General features: G+C 39.3%; 1 protein-coding gene across 6 annotated transcripts in view; it reads right to left on the reverse strand.

The window, feature by feature from the left end:
• Positions 1 to 16,857, reverse strand: part of dop (microtubule-associated serine/threonine (MAST) protein kinase dop) — a 1,057,607-nt gene that overhangs the window by 153,147 nt on the left and 887,603 nt on the right. The window contains exon 1 of one of the 6 annotated variants that reach the window (XM_083117701.1): positions 10,370 to 10,412. The exons of the other annotated variants lie outside the window; for them this stretch is intronic. The gene's annotated coding sequence lies outside the window, so the exon portion shown is untranslated. Of the gene's footprint in view, positions 1 to 10,369; positions 10,413 to 16,857 lie in introns of those variants that run through there. 6 annotated transcript variants of the gene reach the window in all.

Below are 16,857 nucleotides of genomic sequence, written 5' to 3' on the forward strand. Positions count from 1 at the left end.
CCCATCGGCCTCCAGAGCAAGTTGAAAGTCCCTCTCCCGCCGCCCCACTTTGAATTGACAATCCCCGTCGATCTCTCTCTCTCTCAAGAGACTGAAACGCACGAGACACCACTAAGATTGGAACAGGGTTGGTGTAATATGAAACGTTGTCAATAATGTCACTCCACTTGAAGTAAATATTTAGTAGAAATGATCTCAAACAACGTGCATAATCCCAATATTAGATTATATTAAAGAAATAAAGTAGTATCAGTGTATCCAAATGGTAACAAGGCCAGACAGGGGTCAAGTCCCTATCTTCTCTGGCAAGTAAAGTCTGGGATCAGCTTTAAAAAAACTACCGCATACTTTCATATATTTTTCTTCTTATGTTAGGGTTTATTTAAATTCTAAGTACATGCATGTGTAATTTTCTTTATTGGATATTTCGTACATTATATGCTTAATTTGTTAGAACAATCACCTATCTGTGCATACAGAGGAATTTAAAAACTCAAACTTTTTATGTATGTATAGCAGAAAGATGTTTATACAGTTAGAACATAAGCAGAAAGTAAATTGTTAGTTTTTTTTCAAGTCCACTTTATGCACAGATAGGCTAATCGGGACTTGACCTACAGTTTAAAGTGGGATAGGAACCACTGTGATATGTGCCTCCTCGGGGTATCTAACCCGGGACCCCTATTACAAATCAACGAAGTTACCGCTATGTCATCGGGGAGGGTAGAAACCCTGCAGGATATAATAATTAATAATAAAGCGTTGAGCATTCGGGACCAGTGGCATACTCATCAACTTCGCACCGAGATTTCACAACCATAAGGGGGATTCACGACTGTGATTTTTTATAAATTGGTTATAACGCTTTGCTTAATGTGAAAAAAAACTTATTTTTATAGTTTGCTTTACATTTCAGTATTTTTTAGTCCGAGATAAATATTTGCAACTCGAGACGTGTCAAGTCAATCTCAGTACAATCGCTGTAGCTGTGCATTGTTTTCTTTCAAACTTATCTACCCCGATCTACTTTTTCTTACTAGATGTCCATGAAGCTGGGAGCAGAATTAAGTTCAATGAACTACTTAAATTCAGTGCTTGACAACGTGGTTTGACTAACGTCGCAAATATCCTTTCCATATGGTCGATTGTCTACAATGTCAGTGCACCACAAGAATCTACACCTTCCTCTTCACATACACACAAGCTCTACTTGAGAATGTGAAGATTTACGGGTTTCCACAATCTCGCAACGCAGGAGACACATATATCAGCATTTCAATTTTGCATCCTGTCACTGAAACAACACTCCAATTTCATGGAGCATGGCTCGGTCCATATTTGTAACTAGTTTTCTTTCACCTTGAAATAGGCGTTAGTTTCATAAATCGTTTTCCTTCGAAACCTTTCTACGATATACACGAACAAAATTTGTCTTTCATGCTGGTAAAACTAATTGCTTATTTTAAAATGACTAAAGGTTGTGTTGGATATTTCGTTAGATACTGTGCAGATAACAGTCACGTACCAACGTAAGTGTGACAATGGACATTTGAAAATGATTGATACGATGATTGGCAGGCAAAAAAATAAAGCAGCAAAAAATTGCTTCATGTTGAGAAAATAAGCTTATTGACCAACTACAAGTATTAGTTTGCAATTCTGCTCTATCTATTTTATCAACTTGATCTTGCGTATCTCTACTACCAGTTAACCTTCGGGATCATAGAATAAAATATAACATGTGACTGACATGTTTGTTAAATTAGTGTTTATGTATATTACATTGATATGATTCGTGCAGTTCTAAATTATTGTAGCTCTTGGCTGAGTGGTTAGCACATCGCGCTACGACGCCAGGGGTCCCGGGTTCGAATCCCGGCATGGGCATGGATGTTTGTTCAGCAATTTCATCATGTCATCACTCATCCCCATCTTCGCAAATTAGCCAAAAGTGGCACAAAAAGCGAAGTAAAATAAAGCAAATCAATCAAAAGTATAATGAACGACATAATTGTGTAATATATCTGTTGCGTTCAATTGCTCAAATAAATAAATAATGAAGATTATCATGAGTATTTGGGATTCGAACATAGGTTTGTAGAGCATTACAGTAACCACTAGATCATGAAGGAATCCAAGTTTGCTTGCCATGCAGTGTTTGATGTATGTTTATGAATATAAAAAATATTTACAACAGAAAAGCTATATATCTTATTTTGGTTACACTACGTTGATTTTCTATTTCTCTACTTTAATAAGGAAGACGAATATGCACTATGAATGGATGAAATATATGACAGAATAAAGGGTTCACGTTCATCCAGAATTCGAACCCAGGGCCTCTAGTGCTCTGCGCTAACCACTCCACAGCGGAGGGTGGCGTAAGACCTTGAAGAACAACATTCTTTAAAAAATGGCAATGGTATTCTACATTCTTACTAACGTTTTTTTTTTTAATTCCTGGGTTAAAAAAAAAGTAAACAACCTACAAACTTTTCTAGTATAAACACACGCACGTCTATTTCTCGCGCACGAATTATACAAAATACAGACGCGCTTCCATTTGTCAATGAAACCTTTGTGTGTAAGGTCTGCATACAAAACACGCACTTGCCTTGTTCCGAGTCAGCATGTTCTTTTAGGAGGCCCGGGTCGCTTTGCGGGAGCCCTTTTATCTTTAATGCAAAGAGGTTGCGCATTTGCCACTCTGGGGACCATCAATGGATTCTCCCTGCTCTGTTTCATACGAACCCTGCATGGGTAAGGCCTCTTAATATACGCCGCATAAAATACGAAGCTTCCCTTGCTAACTTGTGAGGAGTTTTAGCCTGAAGGAAGCCTGCTTTCCGGATGAGCCTAACTTACACGAATTATACCCACACTTGCAATTCATATTGCAAATTGTGCACAGTAGTTCCCTTCTAATAATTAGAGCCTTTTAATTTTAATAATCAGAAGAATTAGACGCCATGGATGATTTTCGGTTAAAGGAGTGTGGCTGTTCTGTGTTTATAGTTTTCTGTATTTTGTGTCTTTTTTTACCTCTTTAAATCGCGACGGAGGGTGAAATATATGGTACTTGGAGTGCAAATATGAACGCAAAAGCTTCTATTGCACAGAACTTATAAGGATTTCTTTTTAACTTACAGTCACTAGATTATCAAATTCGAGTTTAGAATGCACGCACAACAATGATATTTAACATACCCTGAATCTTCCGTGTTTCCTTTTTTTAGTACTCGTATTATCTTCAAATTCCCCGCTGTTTCGTGACTTCTTCAAGCAGGTCAATTTCCCGGACTTTTCCCAGGTTCTCGACACATATCTGGGAGTAAGGGGGGATTAAAGGCGACCGGAGTGTGGTGATGATCATGTCACTTCCGCTACAGCAAGATTAAGACTGTATGGAGCCCTCTTATTTCCACACCCTTCATAGTGCGGCGCAATGCACAAGGAAGAACACTTTAATACTTTTTTTTTAATATATCCAACACCGTGATAAATATTCCAATTAAGGTAATATGAACGGTGTAATACATCTTAAAAATCCAAAATTTCAAAACTTTTAAAAGTTTGCCTGCTTAAATCGGTAAATTTTGCTTCTTTGCTTCGTGGCCTACTTAGTAAAAGTTGCCTTTTTACCCAACTTCCTTTCAATTGTTAATATATTCAATCTATTGATCTCAATATCGATCGACCTGAAACCGCATGGGAACCTTGTAGACAAGTTTTGAGTGGTGTTCCATGGCAACATTGTACTACTTTCTGTGAACGAATGCAATTTTAGAAGAGTTTTGTGAGCGAGAAAGAAGATGTGTTTTTTTGTCTCAAATGATTTTTTGCAATGTACACGAAACCGGTAGTGTCTGTCCGTATTTTGTTATTTAACGTCGTTGTCTTCATCTTTAGGCAAATCTCGATGACAACAATGAATAAATCAGATGCAATAAATTTGAACCCAAAACCTTCGGTCCTTTCCGATTACTCATATTTGTAGTCTTAATAAATATACATTTATCGTATATTTAAGTGAGCATGTTTTTTTTTTTTTACATAAGGTTTTCAGTCAACTGGTCACATGTTCTCCATTTTATCGGATCAATAGATATTGTTTATTGTTATCCGTATATTTTTATCGGTATTGTTTAAATTTTAAGGCCCTCTTCTTCCTACTGGGTCTTCTATAACACACACACACACACACGCACACACACACACACACACACACACACACACACACACACACACACACACACACACCTCGTCGTCGAGTTGTCGAGTTGGTGTTTTAAGTCCACTTTATGCACAGTAAGGCTAATTGGGACTGGACCTACAGTTTAAAGTGGGATCCGAACCACTTGTGCCTCCACCGGGTATCGAACCCGGGACCCCTAGATTAGAAGGTAATGACGCTACCACTGCGCCATGGGGGAGGCCCTCACACACACACCTCATCTTCAGAAAAATGACAGAGTCCATTTCTTTCAATATATGATGAGTGTTCGGGGAAAAGTACATAAGTCACAAACTGCTATTTTCTGTTGCTTTCATTTTAGTCACGATGAATGAATTAATTATTAATTAACAGTGATGATCCAACATGTATATCATGCCTGTAATGTTTGCTATTAAAATAATTACTGCCTGCTGTAAGATTGCATTTTTTGACTTAAGTGCTTTCTCCCTAACAGCCTAGATATATGAGTGTGTGTGTGTGTAAGGGGGGGTTATTGTTACTTGTATGTCAACCTAATGGCTATATTCTACAGTCTGGCTAAACAAACAACCTTCGATATACACAAGGTGGTTGTTGAGATGTAGCAATAATACTTAGGAAATAAACGAGTGGCGATTGAAAGAAAAGTACCCTGTTTCACATCAAGTGAAAATTCAGGCAAAAAAAAAAAAAAATAGAAACATACGGGTACACTTCGAGGAAAACCGCCGCTCAGCTGTGCCCGTGACTGATGGAAATCGTTCCGGGAAATGTTGGAAACCGACATACTCTGCACGTTCTGGAACGAAGGCTTCCCACAACTACCGGGGAATCTCCTGCCGTATAATCGCCCGGTTAGCGTAGTGCGCTGCAAAATCACAAATTCGGTACCGAGTAACAAGGATATCAGCGTTTGTCCCCTGGAGATTATCCTAACACTATACATATACACTAAGCTATCGAACTATTTATTAATTTATCTCACTCTTATTCTATCTTTCGTACTTCCTTTCTTTGAAAATGCTCTCTCGCCAATAAATTTATTCTAACAAACGTTTTGTAATTTCCAAGTTATATCAAGATGTGAAAACTGAAAATATCATCATCCTATCTTACGTTTCGACTATATGTATTTGTAATTTCAGTTCTTGAAAACTTATGAGCCGTGCATTTCGGAGTTATAAATCCATTAACATTCATTTTCTAAAAATAAAGGAAAGAATGAAATTACAACTAACGACACTCACTAGTTGCTTTTCATTTAGTTAAATGCACATTTCTCACGGTTACCGTCTAGAAAGGCAATAAGCGGCTTGATGTACTGATGTATCACCCAGTAGTAAGCACATAGAGTTATTGCGCCAAGGCGTATGGTGTATATTCCTCATCACGTACTACACAATATTGATTATACCTTAACATAATCTGAAGTAGGTACTACAGCAATGAAAGTTAACACCGATACAAGTGGTCAGTGTTCTTGGAATAAGAGATGTCATTCAATAGACTCTCACTAGAAAATCAACAAGAAAATGCCAAATATAGCACAACGAAAAAATATAACGTTGGATACATTGAAACTCGAGGAGGGACAAGTCAAAATAAAATGATCAACAAATGATTATCACAAAAACATGAGGAATGCTCGAAATTGGAACAGAGCGTTGTGAATATTGTTAATTAACGAACTACAAAACTGCTACAATTGCAGCATCCGGATAGCCTCGATTCATAGAATATCCTTGCTTTTGACATACTATCCTTCACGGAAACGTCCTAATTTCCACGAAATATTTAGGAGTACATACAGACACTACAATTTAGCTTAGAAATTAAATAACGGATTTAATGTAGAAGGCAGCAGTATTATACAATGTCGCTTTTTAGCAACCCTGGGTCAACCTTGACGAAGGCATTGGAAGGACAAAATCATGGAAGTTGACTAAATGAATTAGAAAAACTAAGAAGAAAAGTTATTATGGACTTGGTTAACAAAGAGAAAACTCCCGTATACGAATGTTGAAAAGCACAAGCTTCAAGAGTCAACCTTTGAAGGTAAAGACCTCGTGAATATTTTTCCAGGTGGACATGAAATGGTAAATGGGAAAAAACATGTCATTGACTGGCATGCAAATATCTAACAAACTTGAAATACACCGAAATATACACGTGCGCATAAAACGCCGACACTACTGTAAACTTATATGAAATATGCAAACACATATTATGACAGAATAAGCATTAACATGCACTGGTCATCATACTGGATTGTTATTTCAAGTCAGCCCACACCTAAGGCAACTGGTATTGCAAACTTGACCAATTATAGTAAGCAGTGTCAGTGTCCTCGCGGTCAAGTGGTCGACTTTCGATATCACCACAGAAGCTGTTGGGGTTCGATTCCTGGTCTGGACGTGGGTATTCTGTTTGACTGTCCATTCATCAATTTCATCATCAGTCATGCTCGTCGCCGCGATTAGCGAAAAGTTGCAGAAAATGGACGCTAAATAACATAAAGACAAAAACGTAGCAGTAGTACGTACCTGCTGTATCTTTGGAGAATTTAACACCGACGCACACGTGTCGCATGATACTAGAGGATTGCACCAATCGAATGCGGACTTGTGCGACCTGTCACGCCGGTACAATGTGTAACGTTGCTGCTAACAGGTTCGTTCTAAAGTGACATGTGTCGCGTGTCGCGTGTCACTTCGGTGTGAAATCTCTCTTTGGAATACTGAGTCTTACATTCGACATTGCTGCTAAGCCACCGGTGAAAGCCATAGCTTAGTGTTAAGTATTCGCAAATGCATTCCTTGTTTGTTTGTTTGAGTTTCTAAGTCCACTGTATGCACAGATAGGCTAATCGGGACTGGACTTACAGCTTAAAATGGAATCCGACCCACTACGTGCCTTCACCGCGATATCCTTTGTATCACAGTACATTGCAGCACCAGATGACAAGTGAACTGTGCATTTTACATTTTACAAATTTCTTACACAAATGCCTTGTCACTTGAACTTGTTTAGAAAAAGTGGAATAATCACTAATTGTATTGGGTGTGCCAATATTTCTGAACATGAGTATTCAAACACTGGCAGTAATTATATTGGGCGTAGATGTAAAACAATGTAGAAAATTGTACTTGGGAATATGAGTAAGTTACCTAAACCTTAAATGCATGCACAAACAACGAATCCGAACATTGCATAACATACCGGGCTTTATGTTAAGACTGATTGACTGGTTTGATTTCATTTGTTTTATCCTTCTGCCGATTTTGGCTAATCGCGGAGATGAGGATAACAGGATGGAATTGATGAAGGGACACTCAAAAAGAAGAGCCATGCCAAGGCTGGGATTCGAACCCGTGACCCTTGGCTTTTATGTTTAAAGAAACAAAAAACAAACTCTAACGCCTTTTATTCATCCTTATCCAACGAAACCACAATCTGTTGTTTTGATTCTACGATTTGTTATCTTGTTCAAGTTTGGTTGCTGATTTTAGTTCCAATTTCCAAGTTTACAATTCTATTTCTATTACCAAAAGACTGTTGGAAGACTAAAAAAGAATAAATAAAACATTACACAACGTCGCTGCTGAAAAACACATTACATTTTTTACTATCACACTGAATGTACCCATAAAAATCACATGTAAAATGTGGCGGAGTGGTTGTCACAAATCGCTACGACGTCATGGGTTCCGGGTTCAAATCCCGGCCTGGGAATGGGTGTTCTATGTTATTGTCCCTTCATCAGTTTCATCGTATCTTTGCGATTAGCCAAAAGTGGTAGAAAAGTGAAGTAAAATAAACCAAATCAATCAATTGTAAATGTGCAACTATCGTTATTTTTCTCTTATCAGATCGGAGCAACGGGAGGATGGGGGGCGTCATATGGTTGGATTCCGATTAATCCGAATCTAAAATGCTTGCAAGGAACGTAGGTTCTCAGTTATACGTATATACAAAATCAAATACTTCCTAAGTGTGTGTGCGCACATGGCAGCATGCAGCGGCATTGGAAGACAAATCACATCAGCATATACATGCCGAAATGTGTGCCTTATGTAAGGTAGAGGGAGAAGAAAACTGTATCCGAGACTCTGATTGATTGAGTTGGTGTTTTAAGTCCACTTTATGCACAGTAAGGCTAATTGGGACTGGACCTATAGTTTAGAGCAATTATATATATATATATATATATATATATATATATATATATATATATATATATACTCTGTTATATTATAATTATTTTGAGTGGACAGAAATGCACGTATATCGCGAACATTCATTTCTCTACAACCCTCTAATTTTAGTAGGTCATTTCAATCAGGCTATATCGTCGGCCTTCATGGCGAGGTGGTTAAAAAAAGAGCGCTACGGCGCCAGTGGTCCCAGGTTCGAATCCAGGCCTGGGCATGGGTATTTTTTTTTCATAAATTTGATCGTATCATCATCACTCATACTCATCTTCGTGATGGCAAAAGTGGCATAAATGTGAAGTAAAACAAACCAAATTAAATCAATGAGGCTATTCTCCTACAGTTTTAAGATTTTTGATTTGATTTATTTTACTTTGCTTTTTGTGCCACTTTTGGCTAATTTGCGAAGATGGGGATAAGTGATTATATGATGAAATTGATGAATAGACACTCACAAATATCCATGCCCAGGCCAGGATTCGAACCCGGGACCCATGGCGTCGTAACGCGATGTGCTAACCACTCCGCCACAGGGGCCAGCTACAGTTTTAAGAGAGTGATTGGAATATAATACAGGAGAAGGCAGACGATTTCATTTCGAGGAACGGGTAACTGCCAATTTTTTTTTTTTTTTTTTTTTTTTTTTGAAAACACAGTTTTATTGTTGCTCTTACGTTATACTGTTAGTATGTGGATATCTTTCAATCCACGGTAGCGTGTTTCACTAAACCCTTTGTTGCGTTGTTAAGGCAATCTTGCCGCCCGCCACAGATATCATTTAAAGTCGGTGCCACCGTCCCTATCACAACTTTTCAAATGAAAAGTACTCCCTCTGTCCCATAATTATTGTCCGGTATGCCAAAATGGTAACTTTTCATTTAGGTTCTTTTGGATACTTGATCGGCCAATTTGTAATTATCCTTGAGTAAAATCGTTGTATGACACATTCCCGTGTTTCATTTACTTCTTCTGTATACACCAATGTCACAGTTTGAATATCGTACAATTATTATGGGACAACAAACAAAAGTGTACCGGACAATAATTATGGGACAGAGGGAGTACATGCATACTACAAAGGAAAAAAAGTTGTTACATAAGTATCCACACTACCGCTCATTCTCATATTTGTCGCCGTTGCCTTCACGCCGAAATGTATATTCGATCAATCTATCTACATGTTGCCTTTGTTGATGTTGGTTAAGAACCGACGTCAACACTAAACAAAAGAAGGTATTCATTCACAAATGGACGTTTCTTAACTTTCAACTAGAATCCGCATAAACATCACTGACAACGCGAGGTGTATTTACCATAAACAAAACACATCAGAGCCCCTAAGATACCGAGCTGCAATCAGAGAAAAATGACAGCAAACAAAACCAGTTTTGTACCGGAACAAGTTCCTCAGAGTAGTTCTCGGCTACATGAAAAGGCCGACACTTGCAACACAATAAATTCGATTCAGCATGTCTGAAATGGTGAAAACCGGCAAATTTTAAACTTCTCTTAAATTAGCAGTTTCGCGAATTTTCGCGTTGAAATTTGAAAACGTCCCCCCTTGCAGCATACACGCACCTGTGCCTTGGAACACATTATACAGAGCTGTAACTGCAATTCCTTCTATCTAAAATTTTCAAAAGATTTTTTTAAAAAAAGAGTAAAAAGGTCTGAACACCAAAATCGCCTCCAGACGACTCGGGAATTGGCGAATCTGGAGAGAGTCTCAAATGCCGACGACACACCCACTTGGAGGATTAGCCCATTCGTGGGGTAAAAAATAATAGTGGTACCAGAAAGACTACAGTTTGGTACTGGAGTGCACAACCCTGCACGGAACATCTTGATCGGGTTAGCTACACTGCTGACTCTCTAGAAGCTAAACTATGATGAACTATTGTGGCTGGAGGGCAACGACCTCATAGAAATAAGCCTAGCTTACCTGGTGAGAAAGATGGTCCGACTAGGACTGACGGACTCTGGCTGCGCACTGGATTTGCTTGTCCGATCTCCTTGCCACGCTGAACAGCGTATTGATTTTTGTTGCGCAGTCTCTCTGGAAAAACAGGCCTGGTCACAAATGTTTTCAATGAACTAATCTATCCAGTATTTTCGACTGACAAATTATTGACCATGTTCGAGACGAACAACGTAAAACAATCGCCATAGTTTTGGTTGACTTCCGGGTTTGCGAAGGAAAAAGAGAAAACATTGCCGGTGTATGAAAAGAGCGTCGACGGTGAGACGACACGAAAGGAGGATATTAGGAACACCTTAATCGGATCATAACAATATAACAACGGTAGAATGGATGCCCAAGTGTTCCGCTTCTTACGAACCTGTACTTGTTTTTCCAGAAGCAGAAGTTTTGCCTTTGGACCTCTGCGTCCAATGTCAGGAGGATGAGTACCACGGATGTAACATCTCGTGACCCTCCATCCCCAAAACAAACAGCCTCCGGAATGGCTGAATTAACAAGCGACTCGGTGAATTAACAATGCACATTTGCAGTAGGAAGAGATGAGGCAAACAAGAGCTGCATTAGCCGTGGCTCTTCAAAAGCAAAATAAGGAATGCGAGAACGGTTAGACTGCATTGAATTCCTCTCCCCGGAATTGTTACAATACAGAAAAAACACAGGGGTTGTTATAAATATGATTAACGCAGTCAGTCCCGCAGGAATACTGTATTATCCTGCAAATCAGATGAAGCGGTATAGAGGTTAGTGTTCGACTATTCGAAGTCGAATATTATGGGGACTGCAAATACGAGTGTGGGTTGTTCTTCCCGGTAGATTATAGTAGTCAAGGCTATCGGTCAACGCCGATTTCGGGAAGTAATTATTGGGGGGAATCTTGTTATACGTATTATACGTTTATCTGTGGTTACAGAAATGGTCTCTGTCTCGATTTCACCATTTAAAAACAGAGACGTAAACGAAATCAGTTCTTTTCCGAGTTGTAGAGGCGGGACCGCGCACGAGATATGTGTCTGCTAAAACGAGACGATATCGTAACTTGACTTCCGAGAATTTCTCTCGTTCATTAATGTGGAGTATATGAAAATCTCACCTAAATAAATATTGCTCGACTCTGCAACTTATTCAGACAGTGCTGGTTTTCTGAATAGTATGCAGATAGATTATAAGCCTAAGTGTTGTTTAATATCCAAAAAAGAACTTATAGTTTTATTATCATCATCATCAATTATTTATTACATATATTATTATATTACTTTATTTCGATATTCGAAACGAGACCAAGAAGAAATCGAGACCCAATCTTCGAGACAGAATTCTTCAGTTACGAGACAAGCCTTGGTGCAATCCCTAATGATAAATTACAGAATCTGCCAGTGGTATGGCCAACGAAGGACCTCTCTGGTCAGCATAAGTAGAAAGCGTGAAATGTAGGGGGAAATGACAACATACGGGACTGACAAATAAAAACAGACAACAACCCCCCTCCTCATCCTACGGCCATTTCCCTCCCTTATGTAAATGCTTTGCACTCATTTCCATTGTTATTATCAAATAATTACGGTCAACTGCAAGAAACTGTGCATTATGAAACGCTGCATCTCGAATTTGTATGACTGACCTGTCTCTGGATGCCTTATTGCTATGCAACCCACTACTTGTAACCGTGATTACTGGTTCTCACGATAGATTTATGATACAATATATTGCCACTTTATGCAGAGATAGGTTAATCGGGACTGAATCTGCACGTTAGTGGAATCCGAACCACCATGTGCTCCCCACCGGGACCCCTTGATCACAAGGCGATGACATTACCACTACGCCATCGGGAAGCCGTCTGTCCAGGGAAAAAAAGCATGTGACTTTTGAGATATATTTGCTTTTTATTGCTTAGTATTTTTAAAAATAAAATCATCTCGAGAGGGACTGACTGTAGGCATAAAATAAGGTTCTACAACTTCACTATAGTGGTATACTTGTGCGCTACGACTTCATCACGCGACTTTATGACGCGCTATGTTCCAACGTGCAACATTCCTGAGGAATTGTTGAAGTCTGAATTAACCAATAGGATTTTTCTGAAGTCATGTACAGTCACCGGCAATAAAAATGGGATACAGATCATGAAATGCTCGCTTCCCTGCAATGAGATAGGTGTGTTGCCTAACAACAACAATGACAGAAACTGCCATTGAAATTTTGCTATTAAACCCACTTTCCTCCGTAGATTTAGGCAACGTACTGCAAGGAAGGGAGAATTTCAGGATATAAGTCTCCCATTTTTATTGCCGGTGACTGTACATTGGTTCCCACTGCTCTCATTGGTTGATTTGGTATTTTAAGTCCACTTTATGCACAGTAAGGCTAATTAGAACTGGACCTACAGTTTAAAGTGGAATCCGAACCACTATGTGCCTCTACCGGGTATCGAACCCGGGACCCCTTGATTACAAGGCGACGACGCTACCACCACTGCTCTGACTTCTTTCTCACAGTGAATGGCGAATACCTTGGTCTCCATCGTTATGAGATTAAATAAGGTTTAATATGTTATAAAGAGTGTTTCGTTAACTTTCCAGACGTCGTTGCTTCGAACTCCGAGTAAGATATGAATGCGATCTCTTCGGGTTCTTATCAAGGGGTCCCGGCTTCCATACCCGGTGGAGGTACATAGTGGTTCGGATCCCACTTTAAACTGTAGGTCCAATCCCGATTAGCCTTACTGTGCATAAAGTGGACTTAAAACTCCAAATCAATCAATCTTTTCTTTTTTAAAATTCAAATACAATACATGGTATCCACAGTATCAATGGGAATCATGGCGTAGAAAACAACCCACGGGTGAAAAAAGTGTGGCTACACAGGAAATTGAAGTCCGTCAATGATCTGTGGCTGCCCACATTCCACTAAGGTCATCAGAGATAGAAGTGGCACTGTCCATCAATCGCCACTGACCTAGTGCAAGAAAACCCTTGGAAAAAGAAAATTAAGAAACGGTGGGCGGTTTAGGAAAGTATTTGCTCAGCGTTGATTAAATCCTTCCTCTCCGATGTGAGGCATAGTGGGTTGCAATCATCATCGTTACGTTCACAACACTTGGATGATGGTACCGAGACGAGGCAAGTACACACTCGATTCGCCTCATGAATGATGGGTTGCACGTAAGTGTTTCGTTCTCGGTCTCGTCTCGACATATAAATTGGAGCTTACTATCCGTGACAAAAATATTGAGCCCTCTGTTTACGCGCTTGTAAAATTGTACTCCGTGGGAGGAAAAAAATCAAATATACCTCATTGGAAAGCTTCAAATATCTACTTTTTAATAAGCGTTATCTGAAAATTAATCTTAACTTTGTTATCTTACTATAAAAAAAACACTGAAAAGTGTAGTTTTTTCTTCCAATTTTCACGAACGGGGAACTTAACACCATACAGTTCATAATCGACTGTACATATAATTTTAAGATTTTGTGTACTTGAAGTTTGATTATTTCTGCACCTCTGTAGAAAAAATCAAATGCATATTTTTACTAGATGCTTCAAAAATTGGCGTTTTAGGGAAACGTGCAAACTTGAAAAGCATAATTACAAATTCAATGAAATTGCAACTGTTGATATAACGCATATGATCAAATTCCAGAAGTTTGGCGTGTGTACCTCAAATATGGTTCCAGATATTAATTATTCTTTCGCACTCCTAATATGGTAAACGGGTGCATGACGTATGCCCGGGTGCGGCCAATCTCAGACTCCGCGGGTTGCAGGCGACTTCCACAGCGTTGCCGTTTCGCTGCACTTCGCTGCGTGAATCGCGCAAGTGCGTTCCGTCTAGCCGATCCAAAGTATTGTCGCAGCATAAAATAATGAATGAAATATTTCTCATATTGCAAATAGAGTACTGCTGTACTGCAGTTTTTTTTTGGGGGGGGGGATTTCTTCTAGCTGTTAACTTCATATGAACGTCGTCTCCTTCGATACCCGGTGGAGGTACATAGTGGTTCGGATCTCACTTTAAACTGTAAGTTCAGTCCAGATTAGCCTATCTGTGCATAAAGTGAACTTAAAGGAAGAGAAAACAACTCCTCAGCTTTATATGCACGTCATTTTCCCAGTAATATTTTATGTCGCACATTGATATATTGAGTGCAACGATGTTCGATGAGAGATCCAGTCTTCTCTGTAATACAATAATAACGCACCTGCTGTGTACAGCGATTTCATAAGCAAAGGAAACAGAGCGAGGTGCATATTAGCGATAGCAACGCATAACAATTATATTTAAAAAATGCGCATTTGAAGCCTTCACGCCAACTAACATTTTAAAATATATTTCGAGCAAAAACGCATGTAAATTGTGTTTATCCCGCAAAATTCACTTAAGCATTGTAACCAGTAGTGGTGGTGGTGGTTTCAGCATTTAACGTGTTGCTATACATTCCACCTGAAATATTGCTTTTATATTTTGACATCTTACACAGCTGCAACTGTTGTAATAAGCAAGGAGTTGTGGGTTCATTTAGAGACAGAAGGACTAAAAACTAGTAAATTTTCAATAAATATAATGAGTGAAATGCTGTTCATAATGGATTCTGTTGAACTGGATAATTAAAATAGAAGTTCTGTATCTTTCTTCTCACCACATCTTACAAAAACTCGCCCAATAAAATATAGGGTCGATGCAAATTTTTGTTGTTCCCTTTTTCTTTACATACCTTATTCACTGTGCTGACGTAACCCCCAAACACTCCGCCGTGCACTTGACACCTTGGCTTACTTATGTCATGAGATGCGCCCATTCGTTTCTCCTGGTCGAAATATCTCTTGGCATTGACTATCATTTCTTTTGCACCACTATGATATTACCGTCTTGCCATTATCATGCTACAAAAAAAAATCACTTCACACAACCGCTATCACTCAATACTGTGCGTACGAACAAACACGCGAACTTGTGAGAGACCGACTGCCTGAACAGAATGCACGTAAGAATGATTGTGGCTATGTGGGTGTTCAGGCAATATTCATGGTAGGAATGTAAACACAGAAGTAACAAAAGAAACTTTCGGCATCTCTACAATGCTTTCCTTTGCGCAACACATTGTTTCGGCTCATTTCCCGTGTCAAAGCTGCTTGGACGCGGAGTTTAAAGGGCAAGCGAAAACGCTTGGCAACAAAGCTCATTTGCCCTTAGCAACGATGTGAATCGCGCGGGAACTGGTTGCCAAGAAAAACGATTCGCCCTGTTGTTTTCCGGTCCAGACCCGATTAGCCTTACTGTGCATAAAGTGGACTTAAAACGCCAAATCAATCAATCAATTTTCACCACGTCTTCCAATATCAGCTAAACCAGAGCACGCTTCTAGTTATCAAGTGAAAATAATAACAAAGAAACCTCCAAGCTTTCTCTTCACCACGTGTTTCTCTATTAGCTAAACCAAAACACGCTTTTAGTCATCAAATGTAATAGAGGCACATATATTTAGGAAATAATTCAAGATAACTCAATTTCCATATCCATATATGTATATTAATGTAATTGACAGTGGACTCTTTTTAATTCAAACTCCAAGTGGACACAAAAAAGTTCGAATTATCCAAAATTCGAATTAACAAAAACATCATGTCATTAAAGATTGTTTCAAAGGGAATAAACTTCCGTTCGAATTACCAAGTAATTCGAATTAAAGAGAGTGTCCACTGTATATATTTCTAAATGCGAGTCGAAAACATTATACTGAAGCTGTGAATAATGTATCTTTCATACTAGGGTACCAGAGTGATATAGCCAATAGTACTACCCTTCTTTCGTCTCAGCCCCACCCTCACGCACTGTCCTACCTTCCTCTCCAGTTCTCTTGCTCTTTCACTCTCTCTCTCATACACACACACGAGATCGTAAACGCTGAAACTTTCCCGAAAGCAGTATTAAGGTTATCTGCCTACTCTGCCAGATGGAAGTGGAGCTTTGGAAGCAATAATGAAATGAAGTTGCCGGAACAGCAGTTTCTTCGGACGATTCTTCTGACACGACAAAACTAAAGTTTGTCCAGCAGCAGTCTCTTTCCCTGACCTTCAAAGAGAGGAAAGAGAACACTTTGAGAACAAAAGTGCGGAATGTGTATGGAAGGACGTGTGGTCATTTGGTTCCGAATCGTCAAGCTCACGCTATCAGCACAAAATATACCACGTTATCAATCTCACCTGGCCATTTTGATGTGTTCTCGTCTACCCGAAAGCTTAGCAGCCTTCTTTTTGATGCCCGCTGGAATCCCATATTTGATATTTCAATGTTGACCCCACATCATGAGTGCAACAGGGTAGCTGCTTGGCAATAAATAGCCGACCTCAGTGGCGGAGTGGTTAACACACAGCGCTACAACGCCAGGGATCCCGAGTTCGAATCCCAACCTGGGCATAGATGTCATTTGTGAGTGTTCCTTCATTAGTTT

The sequence above is a fragment of the Lepisma saccharinum genome, chromosome 2, assembly GCF_977018435.1.
Source record: "Lepisma saccharinum chromosome 2, izLepSacc3.1, whole genome shotgun sequence".
Taxonomy (NCBI): domain Eukaryota; kingdom Metazoa; phylum Arthropoda; class Insecta; order Zygentoma; family Lepismatidae; genus Lepisma; species Lepisma saccharinum.